Raw genomic sequence first — 12,506 nt, forward strand, 5'->3', positions numbered from 1 at the left:
TTGAATCCCTTTGATTCTGTAATGACCAATTTACATTCTAATCAGAGATTAGGACTACTTGAGTTCATTGAATCAGGTCATATGATTGTGAAATAATGATTATGTTATAACATAGCCATCACCATCAGATCACTTTTTCACTTTGTTCATCTGGCTGTCATAACTCATGTATGGCAGCCAAACAAAATCTAAAGTTAAACATGTAAAGGTCAACTGCCCAACTAAACTAAACACTGATCTCCATAATGGTGACCAGAATTTGAGTTTTCTTCTTCAGTGATTCTGCTTGTTATTATCAGGTATTCTCAATAATGCTCAGTCATCACTCAGTCGATAACTTAATTAGCACATTAACTTTAACACTCTTCAGTATTTAACACTCAAATTGTAACACTTTAACACTCTTGAGTCTTTAACACTCTTGAGATTTTGCTGTGTAGTAACATTCAGCAAACGGGACATTTTTATGTTCTTGAAATGTTAGAAATCATTACGATCATGTTGAATTTTTAATCGAAAATTACGTTTAATGAATGCTTGAACATTATACCTTTTAAAACACGTTCCTAACGTCAAGAAAACTGGACATTATTCACGTTCCCAGAACCAACACTGAATATTTAGAGAACGTTCTTATAACAAAATTCTGTTAGCTGGGTCCCACTCTTTAATGACACCATAAAGATGAATGTGAATGATTTAACAGTATGTATAATCCCTTTCAAAATTAACATTAGATAAATAATTTATCAGAATAATACAACATTCCAAACAAGTCTGTTTCTCTGGCCACAGCTCATTAGAGACAGGTCTCAGGTTAGACTCAGGACTCCCAAAGAGTATTTTATTCACAATTCCAAGAGTGAAATACAGTCAGGAAGAGAGAGAGAGAGAGAGGCACAGAGGCTGTTTTTGACAAAAAGCACAGTGAGTGTCCTGAATCTGTCTAGCTGGCCCAGGCTGTGGATAACGGCCCTCTGCATTATTGATATACCGAGCTGGGACAGCTACATTATCTGTGCTCTTGTAATTAGCGGGTCCACAGTGCCCTGATTCTGCTGTCTTTGTGTCAAGCTTGCTATCTTGGCCATGTGCCCTAATGGTAAACTGGAGCCAGTTGTGTTGTGTATAGTTAATAGTCAGAGTCAGGTAAGTTGATCTGTTACCGATTACCTGATAAGGGCTGAATTGAACAGGAATGGACTTGTTTCGTGAAGTTTTTCAGGTCACTGTTAATTTCCAAATTGGACTCTTATTCACTGTAAAATAAAATAAAACAAATCAAACTTCTTACTGGTTTTCACTAAAACGGTCTAAACGTTCTTAAAACAATACAGTCTAAACCTAGAAAAAAAGATTGTATCTTAATTGTTTTACAACGCCAGGGTGAGTAAATAAAGAATACATTTACATTTTTTTTCTTTGAAAATGTCTGTCTAAAATGTCTCATTCAAAATAAATGTATTCAATAATATACATTCTCTGAAAACACGTTCCTCAATTATATGCATCTTGCTTTAGGCTAGTTATGTATTCTACAAGAAAACGTGACCAAATTATTATTATTTTTTTTAAAGAACCAAATGAGCTCATATTCTTCCACCTGAATTATGTTCAAATTATGTTCAAACTTAGACTGAGGGAACATTCAAAACAGGGACGTGCACAGGGGGGTTGCTCAGGTTGCCCGGGCAACTGCCCATATGCCCTTCTCGACTCAGGTTGCCCTTCCGAGGGGGAAAAAAAAATACTTCAATGGATGTGGAATTTCACGTAGGCCTAGACAAAAAAATAATATAAAAATCGCAAAGCCTCATTCACTTCCATTTGGGCACTGAAAGTGAAAGTCAAACTGTTTACGTGGCTGCAGTGCCGCACGCGACCATAGACTGCACTCGAACGCAAATTACTCAGGCCGCGCCTCCATCTCTTGTCGCGCGCTAATTAATACGAAGTCCATGACAAAATGAAGCGAAAGTATCCTTCTCACGAGAGTCACGAAGAGAGGAAGAAGAAAAACATGAGAGTGAATTGCGGGAACAGCAGTCAGGTAAACTTGTGTTCTCTCCTCTCTAGTTTGATGTCAGCAAGGTTTGATGGTTTTAAGTTTTGCTAACCTATCTGGGCAGGCAGTGCATCTCTTGCATCACTTTTTGCTTGACAAAAGTGAGAGTAAAATACCATTATTTATTACGTTTTGTTTTTGATAAACGACAAAGTGCAACAACAGTGTTTGTTTACTGCAGCTCGGAAAACATAACCGCGTCGCGTGTGTTCATATGCTCGTGCACGAAATGAAACTCGCATTTTTCTAGCAGAAATGTGGAGACCAGAAACTGTACAATACGTGAATGATGGCACTCCCAATCAAAGTACACATTATAAAGACACTGATTATCTAGTCTCCGTGTAGTTAAAAACTCTAAACAACTGCACTAATTATGCAAGATAGAAACCAATGTATTGGCAATTTGACATTGATTGACTGATTTATATTGAATTTAAAATGATGATTAGCTGGACATTCTGGTCAATATGAATGAAAATCCCTCAGTAAATAACCATCAATCAAGATTTGCTTCAACATGCATAAAAAAAAATTAAATAAAAATCAAAGGCTAGGCTACTGATTCCGAAAATACCCAGGCTGTAGAGTGAATCAAAATTAATCCCAAAAGCCAAAGTTCAGGGTTGTACTTTATTATTTTCTTCTTATTTATGTTTACGTTAATATTCACTTGTTATCTTAACATTCTATAAAAATGTTTTATTCAGTAAATATTGTTTGTTTGAACCTCATTCTGTTCTATATTGTTGTACTCTTTGACTGTTTTGTTTAAAGGAGGGAGGATTGTATCGGGCGGAGTGGCAATGGCAAATGGTTTACATGGCTCACGGCATCACAGATCAGGTAGAGGGCCATTTAGCAGAATTTTGCTTAGGGCCCCATGCAGGGGGAGGTCAGGATTGGCAAAAAAGGATTGTATTTTTTCCCGAAATCTAAGCGTTTGTTATTTTTTCGAGTTTTTCCATTCAATCCAGATTATTTCTTTTCAAATAAATAAATAAATAATAATAATTTAAAAAAACAATAAACAACAATATGAGGAACTCTTTTGCTCATTTGTGTCATTTCTGACATTTTGCAATCTTTATAAATAAGACCATAAGATGAGGCATTGCGTTTGGACATAAACACGGTCAGATAAGGCAATTTGGAAGGGGGACAAATTCAACTGAATATATTCCTTCATATAGCCCGTGAGGGGGGAGGAGGAGGGGGGGGGGGGCGCCCTTTTTTCAGGTCAGAGCAACTGCCCCTCAAAATTCCTGTGCACGTCCCTGATTCAAAACATGACCATGTATATAGCATAACTTTACAAGATGAATGCAAATATATTGGCCTAAAATTAAAGAAATCTCAAATGTTTCCATTGGATTACAAGTGTATACTTGAGGGGGAAATATCACAGTCGTATACATTTTGGGTGCTGTCATTTTCACAAGGCTGTTACTGTAAGTCCCTCAGCAGTGTTTATAATAACTGTAGGTTCACACACTGTTAGCTCATGACGACTTTCTCCAAAAATAGGGAGGCTTGAACTGCCACAATCCCACAAATGAATGAAAAAAATTAACAATTTACTTACACTGTAGGGTGTAAAAAGTACATAGAAATTACCCCTAAGTTACTGAGTCAACATTTTACTCGATCGTGAAACCTGTTAACTTGTTGTAAACCTGCTAACTTTACGGTCAAATGTGATTTTTAGAATTATTTTATAGATAAATACCTACAGTAAATAATTTAACCCTGTTCACATTTGACACAAATTAATCAATTTTGGCTAGCATTAACACAGGCAAGTAACAGCTGTGGCCATTTATACATATTGTATGCAAATTGAATGTTTTTTTAATCATATTTAGTTATGATAATGTATTTTGAAATTCCAAATGAATTGGGAAGGGAGTAATGTGTCTTTTTATTCTTCTGAAATTTCAATAGTACTTAAGTACAGATTCCACAAAATAATTCTTAATTAGCCTATGGTAATGTAGGATAATTATTCAAGTAAAACGACCACTAAAAGAAAGATTACTTACAATACTCAAATATCACACAGAATCACAAACTGCCAGTAAAACAAAAATGCTGTCTTGTATAAATGGATTGGAAAAGTGTTCACTTTTTTCAGATCAAAAAGTACCTATGTGAGCATGCTCTAAGTATTTACTGTAACTCTGTGAGCGTAACAAGTGATGAGCAGAGACCCAGAAACTCCAGCCTCCTACAGAATCAGTACGTGCAACTTACTTTTAGAACCAATGAATGGTGAACCCAAACCACAGGTGGGCAAAACCAGAACTCTAGCAGGGTGTTAAAAAGCATTATGACATAGTTCATTGACAGACAAATCAATTTACAAATAATCCGTAATACATCTACACCCCTGAACTGCGGTCAGGAAACACTTGCCTCTTTTCATTCACTGGTAAAAATAACGTGAGCGGATAAAATATTTTTTTTTAAGATCTACTCATTATCGTTCGCTTTGAAAGATTTGTATACGCCCATGTACTGTACTTTCCTACAGACACCATGGTTGTATATTTAAAAAAATATATAGATGATGAAATGGATAACAGTAAACAAAGAGGCTACTGAAAAACAACCGCGATTCTAAAACGTTCCCCCAAACAAAGGCTTTATGACAAGATGACATGTCGGAAAATGACTCGATTTATCAAAACGAAAAGAGCCTATGAATAATCTCGTTATGTAAATGTTTTTTGTATTTGACTTTGTAGTTTCAAATGCAGTTGTATTGTAGTAGTAGTTGTATTGTATGTAGTTTTATTTTATTTTGAATAATTTAGTTTAGTGCAATAAAATTTAGTTTAGTTTAAAATTTAGTTTAGTGTAATAAAAAAGTATGCTATTGATATGTGTAATGGAGTATTATGCTTTTAGCTTAGCAATATGCTAATCAAACTCCACTAAAAATGAATTCCATTTTAAATTAATAACTTATGAACTTCCATGACAGTTAACGGTTTAAAGGCCAGATTAACTAACCAGCGCAGGGAAAAAAAATATGCGGCTTCCACCAACGCAAACCCTCTTTTGGCATTAAAAACTACTGATAAAATACACAGTGAAAAACTTGAAAACATGAAGAGGCCTGAACAGGGTTATTTTTTTAGTGGCTGATCTTATTGCATTTGCAGTTGTAGATTGTTTTCCCTTTCAGACGCAAAGAAATGATGGGAGGAAAGTATTTAAATAAATCACGCAAGGTGATTTACTAAGGTTTACACTAGTCGGTTTACGTATTGGCGCCATTATTTATCCCCCCAAAAAGCATGTCTTAAACCAGATAGTTATCTGTGCTGTTCTTGGTAGATTGTGTTGGTCGTTATGGAAATTATAATCTTCAGTAGATCACACGCTGAACTTTCCACTCCCATCTGCGCTTTTATGGAAAATTTACCCTGTTTAGTAAATCTGGCCCTAAGGCTTTACATGACGTTACACTCTAAAAATTGCTGGGTTATTTTAACCCAACTTTGGGTCAAATATGGACAAACCCAGCCATTGGGTTACAATTTTTTAAATACATTTTTAACCCAACGTTTGGGTTTGTCCATATTTGACCCAAAATTGGGTTAAAACAACCCAGCAAAGTGTATGTAAATTTAGAATAGCCTAAATGGCACCAAAGTCCCTTTAAGGCAAGTCATTTTACTCTGTGGCCATCTTTGAAACCCCTCTCGGGCAGATATTTCGGTCATGCAAGTATAGCTACAAGTAAAGTTGTGATTGGATCTTTTATTTAGAAGGCAGAACTTATTCCAACTTGCCATTCATAGTAATACGAGTGCGTCGTCTTTGTATATCAAACGTTTTTGACACACTTGGAACTTTTAAAGGGAACTTATATAGCACAAGACCCCAAAAGTGTTACCAATGTAACTTTATTAGAGAATAAGGATCTGTATGGTAATGAGGCTGGATCTGTACCCTGTGGCTCCTCGATATAAAACCACCAGTGCATTTACACCCACTCCACTGAAACCACCACAGTGTTTTCTCATCCAGACTCTACTACTGTATCATATTGTGACATTAAACCTGAGGTGTAGGAGTATATGTGATTGTGTGATGATCTTTAATAGGCCATTTATTTCATTTTATTTTATTATAGATCTAGAATAACAACATTAGGGCATTTTTTTATTGTTGGTATTGCTTAACCCTGCCTGACAAATGCCACTTTTTTATGGAACAGTATTTTAAACCTCTTAGACACTTTATTTTTTTAAATTTGAGTATCATATTTGATACATCAAGCTTAAATGGCTCATATACTGTAGTATGATATTGTGAGAATATTGTGCTCATACCAAGGTGGAAAGAACACCAGTTTTTTTTTTTTTTTTTTTTTTTAGAGGGACAAACTGAGTAAAAGTATGCAATTTGGGGCAGATGTGCCAAAAACTAAGAAGAAAAACTATCAATCAGATGACAGAAGGCATGTAGATTGTGCACAACAAGGTTTTCCGCAACATTTTGATCATGTTGATAATTTAGAGCCCTTAGAAATATGTGCATCTCATATGATACAGTATGGGTTAACTAAACCACAATCAGAAAGGTCAGACAAAATGCACACACAAACAAAAACACATAAATTTAGCACTCTCTCTTTCCCTTTCTCTTTCTCTTTCTAATTCCCCTTCAGCTCCGGTTTCTGGGAAGCAGCTCTGGCTGTGGGAGAAGCTTCCAGCCGATCACATGACTGTGCTGTTGAGGGATCTCCCGATGATCATGTGACTTTAGTGCTGATTCATGGTGCCACAGTTTCATTCTGTTGCGGAGCAAAATCAGGGAAAGACAAAGGAGGATGGAGGGTTTTTTTTTTGTGTGTGAAATTAAATGGCATAGAGCTTTCTCCCTTAACTTTTTACCTCTGGCCTGGGAATTAGATTGGCTGATCTGCTTGTTAAATAATTAATACATCTTTTTGTGTGTGTGCGTGCATGGGTGTGTGTGTGTTATCAGCGTGAGGAGTCCAGATGGGGGGCAGACAGAGCATCTCTCGAGTGGGTGTACTGAATGTGAGGGGCTCCGCTTGCTGAACAGGGGGCTTTTCTCTTGCACTTTACATCTGTGCACTGAGTAACGGGGCGGACGATAAAAAATCCCTCTCATGTACAATAAACCAAACTGTGGGCTGTTTCTGGTTAAAAGTCGTTTGTGATTTTCACAGAATATGCTTACTGTGAAAGGGTGATTCCTCAATTAGAGCCATTTGATATAATGTCAAATGAAACTTCTCCTAATTATATGTCATTAATACATTTATCACATGTCCAGGAATCAATGTTAGTCCTAAAAGAGATGTACTATGCTATTCTGCATATCTATGATAAGCAAATATAAAATGATTTCCAAAAACAGTAAGTATTGGGGACAGTGACCATTTGTGTGTAACAAAAATTAATACACTTGTAAACATAATACAAAACTGCACAAAGTACAATTCTCCTTATTTTAAACAAGAGTTTCCTGATTTAGTGTATATAAAAATAAAAGCCCTGGAATTCCTCAAAATAAAAAAGAATAATAACTAAATATATTATCTATTTTACATAGATAATAATCTATCTAAAATTATTTGCACATAAATTAACAATAATTGAAAGTATGATTTTGTTTTCTTCTAAATGTGCTAATTAAATTTGTACGATTTTAAAACCAATCTTTCTCGGAATATAAACTTATATTATTGAAGAATCACATAATGTGTTGTTTTGTAGTGGAAAAAAGTGTTTTTTGGTGTGTTGTGAGGGAAACAGCAAAGTCAAAGTGTCCATCAAATCTGGATCAACATTTATCAGCATAATCTGGATTCGGGATTCCTCTTTCACTTTCTTGTTCTAAACTTTTTCTTTCTCTTTCTGTTGCTTTCTCAATACAGAACCACACAGGCAGAACGTGTTGCTTGTTTGCATACAGTATGGAAAGTTTATATTTCTCATAACTGAACGTATTGCACTCATTCACACTGCAGTTCAGTCAGATTGTGACTAACAATATTATTATCATTCATTATATAAACAGTATGAAGGCAAATGTAAGCAATAAAAAAGCTATCTGTGTTTTCAGCACATCCCTTCTAGATAAGTGTGTGTGTTAGAGATAAAGAGGGAAGTCCCTGTCTCTCACTGGTATGTAAATCCATGTGTTGGGGGTGCCGGCAAAGTCAAGAGTAAAGTAAAACACCTCATGGAGACAGAGGAGCCTGGCACTCAACTGATCCCTGAGACTTCTCATATACTCCTACATGCAACTGTACAAGGTCCAAAATCCTCTCTGTGCACCAAAATCAACTACAGCAGCTTGAGATAATTAGAGAAAGTTGAAAATGAAGCGGAAAACAATGGGAGTATGAAAGACTTAATGTTTAATGAGCACAAATATTTACCTCCAGACCACTGAAAGGAAACTCAAGTGCGAAGTCAAGTGTAAACGGTAGCATCACTTTTGTGTGTATTTCAGTGCAAGAACTTTCGGCCCCATATTCACACTCAAAAATAGGTGCTAAAATGCTAAACACTCGGGTGCATAGACAACGCAAATGGCATGTGCACATAAAAGATGCGGTCAGTTGGCACAATTCTTGCCCCTTTTATGCTTTTTTTGAATATCATGCAGTGTGTAGCCTAATATAGCTGTTTGTGAATGTAAGAAGTCTGCAAAATTTGAAAGATCGAAATAAAGATATTGTGAAAAAAGTTCCAGACACAGCAATAGCCTTGCCTTATTGTGCATAGCACCCATTCTGAAACCCCGGGAATTGCTTCCCACGCTTTTATACATGTAGCTAGAGGCAGGATGGCCTCCGGGTTCTGATCGTCGCACTGCGTGTGGGCTCGAGAAACTGAACCTGAGGTATGGTCGTGGCACACACCCTCGGTGCTTGAGTACGGCGGCTATACTCGAGCGGCATTTGCTAGCTTTATGAGAGTGGGCTCTTTGGGTGACACGGGAAGTGTCTTGCTTGTATGTAGGAGTGAACACTAACATGTGGGCAATTTTTCTATACTTAAAACACAATCAGTGTGAGCCGGACAATCAGACATTGTACTCTTTATGAGATTTCTCTGGGTCGCCGCGAAAACGGCGGTTGCGTGCAGACGAGCGGGTCGTATTACCGGCTCGTTAGCTGTAACACAGTCTCATCCCAAGTAGTCATATAACTGACGTCTTGGGACGTCTTTTGATCATACGTCAACATCCGCCTTTTTAGGGAACCCTTAAAGGTCGGTTACATGGCGATCCCGGGCCGTCATACAACTGACGCTTTACCTTTAACGTCGGTTAGGTGACGGGGTAGGTTTAGGTCTGGGGTAGAGTTAGGATCCGATAACGTCATATAACCAACGTTTAAGGGTATCTAAAAAAGGCGGATGTTGATATATGGTCAAAAGACGTCCCTAGTTATATGACGTCTTGGGATGAGACTGCGCTGTTAGCTGCTGAATGTACTACTGCAGTAGCCTGTTCAAAGGGGGCTGACAGGGAGAGGAGCTTTGACGGTGATCCAGCCTCGGCGAGACTCAGCCGTCTTTTCCCTCTTGCTGCCACTAGGAGGGCCTTGCGTGCTTGGGCTGGCCGAGCGTGACCTAGGGTGGCCGCCCTGTCATTGTTGCAAGGGCTGGCTAGGCTGTCCTGGCCGCTGTGAAGTGGTTTGTGCAGGCGGCTGGTCTAATGGGGGCGACCTGCAGAGGAACTAGAGCGTCGCGGCAGGAACAGGTTCATGGCCTGAGTGGTCTTCTGAAACTCGGAGAAGCGGTTGATGATCCCAGTGGGGGAGAACGGCGTGTTGAGAAAAGTGGCGCATTCAGACTCCTTCATGTCAGCAAGCATCAACTAGAGATGCCTCTCTGTGTCGGTTAGCACTTCCATGCACCTACCTGAGCTGTAGACTTGGTAGCACAAAGGGAAAGATCCGTCACACTTCTCAGGTCCATGACGGCAGCTGCATCCGGGCCTTTCTCATCCCACTCATTAAGGAGATCGGCTTGGAGGATCTGTAGTACAGCCATCGAGTGTAGGGCGGACGCGGCCTATCCGGCAGCGACATACGTGCGGCCAACAAAGGCGGACGTGGTCCTGCAGGCTTTGAACGGGAGAGCAGACTTTGAGCACCATCTCGCAGAGTCCAGACAAAGGTGCACAACCGCTTCTTCCACTGGGGGGATAGAGCGATATCCCTTCTTGGCGGCGCCGTCCACTTGGGAGAGCGACGTGGAGACGTGAGATTAGAGCCTTGCGGAGAATGGTGCATTCCACGATTTTGCAAGCTCCGTGTCGAGGTCTGGAAGGGAAGGCGCAGGCCGCGTTATGCTTGATGGCTTGATGGCGGTGATAAAGGAAACAGCCGTCGAGTCTGTTGGGCGCGGCCGTGACCACTCTGTCCTAAGCTGGCTGTTCACTCCTCAGACGGCGGTGGCTTCTCTCGTCCAGTGATGTGGAGAGCTTCGCTGAAGAGATGAAAATCAGGGACACAGCCTCCGAGCCCCGCTTATCTATGCTAAGCCACGCCCATTCTGGGGGGCTATGATGCGATGCGGGCGCCCCCTTATTGGACATATCACTCTGGGCTCAGTGTTAGGCTGCTGCAGTTGCCGCAGGGCAGCCAATGAGCACGCTAGACAGCCTGATCTAGGTCTGCACTTTGTTGACAATGAATTCAAAATTAAGGATTTTTTTAAAATTATTTTTTGGCTTCTATATCTTAAAGTTGAATATTTCCCGTAGCGTAAGCTAACTTATGCAATACGAGAGAACCTCTCGTAAGAGAATCATTTTTAGCATAAGACACAGTTGCAGCCAATCAGCTGGCAGGTGATGTTGTCTGTGAAGGTAAATATTTTAGTTATGGTACAACATGGACCTAAAATTGGGCCTAAAACAAGGGAACAAATGAATGGATCATCATTTTTTTTTTTATTTGTGGCCCTGATTTCTATTTTTTTTTTCTGCATGTTTTGCGCAGATCTCCATAGATGCATCACATTAGCGAAATTTCTGCAAATTTCAAAGTCACTTTCAAGCCAAGCAGCTTCCTGTTGGTCAATGTGATGAATCATTCAAGTTTGCGTAGGGAAATATTTCATCACTTTTAGACAGCTTTGTTTATTATAATGGGAGCATTTTTGTTTTGGCGCAAGGTGTTGTAGAGAAAAGATGTTAGCAGGTTGAATGCAAGAACTTGAAGCACAATTTAGCTCATCACTTCATTTTTCATGTTGACACATGGGAAATTTTATAATGCAATCTCATGAGACTTGGCAGCTGGACATGCATTTCTAAAGCAAACAAACTAGAGATATCAAACTGTTTTCTTTTGGAGGCACAGTTTGTAGTTTTACTGCTATCTGCACAGCCTACTTTAAAAGTTCAGTTTCAGTTGGACTAACGCAATCATTCGTTTGCTTTAGTACTTCATACAAGTCAGGTTTATTTAGTCCGACTAACAGACCATCTAGCAACTTGACATGTCATCTGAACCACAAATACCTTGCACAAATTGTATTTAATTAATTGCACAAGGCGTGCAGAAATTTTATTAAACCTCGCTACCTTCTGGTCATCTGTCTTGCACTGATATTTGAAATTTTACATGGTTCATTGAATTGTGTATAATCCACAACGCATTCTCACCCCAAGGCGTCACCTTTGACCATGCTTCAATATTTGACGTTTTAGGCGCCCTTTAGCGTCACTTACATGACGCGATCCTTCGGCGTCATCTAACTGACGCTAAAGGAAAGCGTCAGTTAGAGGACGCGGTTAGGTTTAGGTGTGGGGTGGGGGTAGGGTACACGCGATCCTAGGGCGTCATCTAACTGACGCTAAAGGGCGCCTAAAGCGTCAGATATTGAAGCATGTCCAAATGCTTCCCAAGGCGTCAGTTAGGTGACGCCTTGGGAGTGAGAATGGGCTGTAATCCAAGATGACAAATCAAGAAAACACATATAGAATATGACATCATCACAGTCGTGTATATTTGAAGGGGAATTCTCACAAGATATACATGTACATTTACTGTAGATTCATCAGCACAGCATCAGCCCCCATATCACAGACGGTAAAAGAATATTGTTATCTGTAAATGTATGTAGTGACCGTATATGCATATATGCGAGCGTAACTGGATGAAGGTAATACGATGAAAGCCAGAACTGATACCTGCAGTGCCCTGATCAGCTGAGATCATCATGCTGTGACTCATTCAGAGCCATCCCTCTGATGGAAGGAGCTCACGACTGATCCTAGACCTGCTGTAAAAGTGGTGTGATCAACCTGCTCTGAGTCATCGGGGGGGTCACAGTCAGCCTGTGCCAGGAATTGAAGAGCTAAAGTAGAATTACAGTACGCCTGCTGCCTCTTCTCTCCTTTACTGTCAGTGTCCACCGCCTTCATTGCCCCA

General features: G+C 39.4%; 1 long non-coding RNA gene across 2 annotated transcripts in view; it reads left to right on the top strand.

The window, feature by feature from the left end:
* The window catches only part of LOC120493501 (uncharacterized), a 153,952-nt gene that overhangs the window by 85,974 nt on the left and 55,472 nt on the right, over positions 1-12,506 (top strand). Inside the window, exon 4 of one of the 2 annotated variants that reach the window (XR_005625732.2) lies at positions 6,747-7,992. The exons of the other annotated variant lie outside the window; for it this stretch is intronic. This is a non-coding gene — a long non-coding RNA (uncharacterized LOC120493501). Of the gene's footprint in view, positions 1-6,746; positions 7,993-12,506 lie in introns of those variants that run through there. 2 annotated transcript variants of the gene reach the window in all.

The sequence above is a fragment of the Pimephales promelas genome, chromosome 13 (assembly GCF_988280905.1).
Source record: "Pimephales promelas chromosome 13, fPimPro1.hap1.1, whole genome shotgun sequence".
Lineage (NCBI taxonomy): Eukaryota > Metazoa > Chordata > Actinopteri > Cypriniformes > Leuciscidae > Pimephales > Pimephales promelas.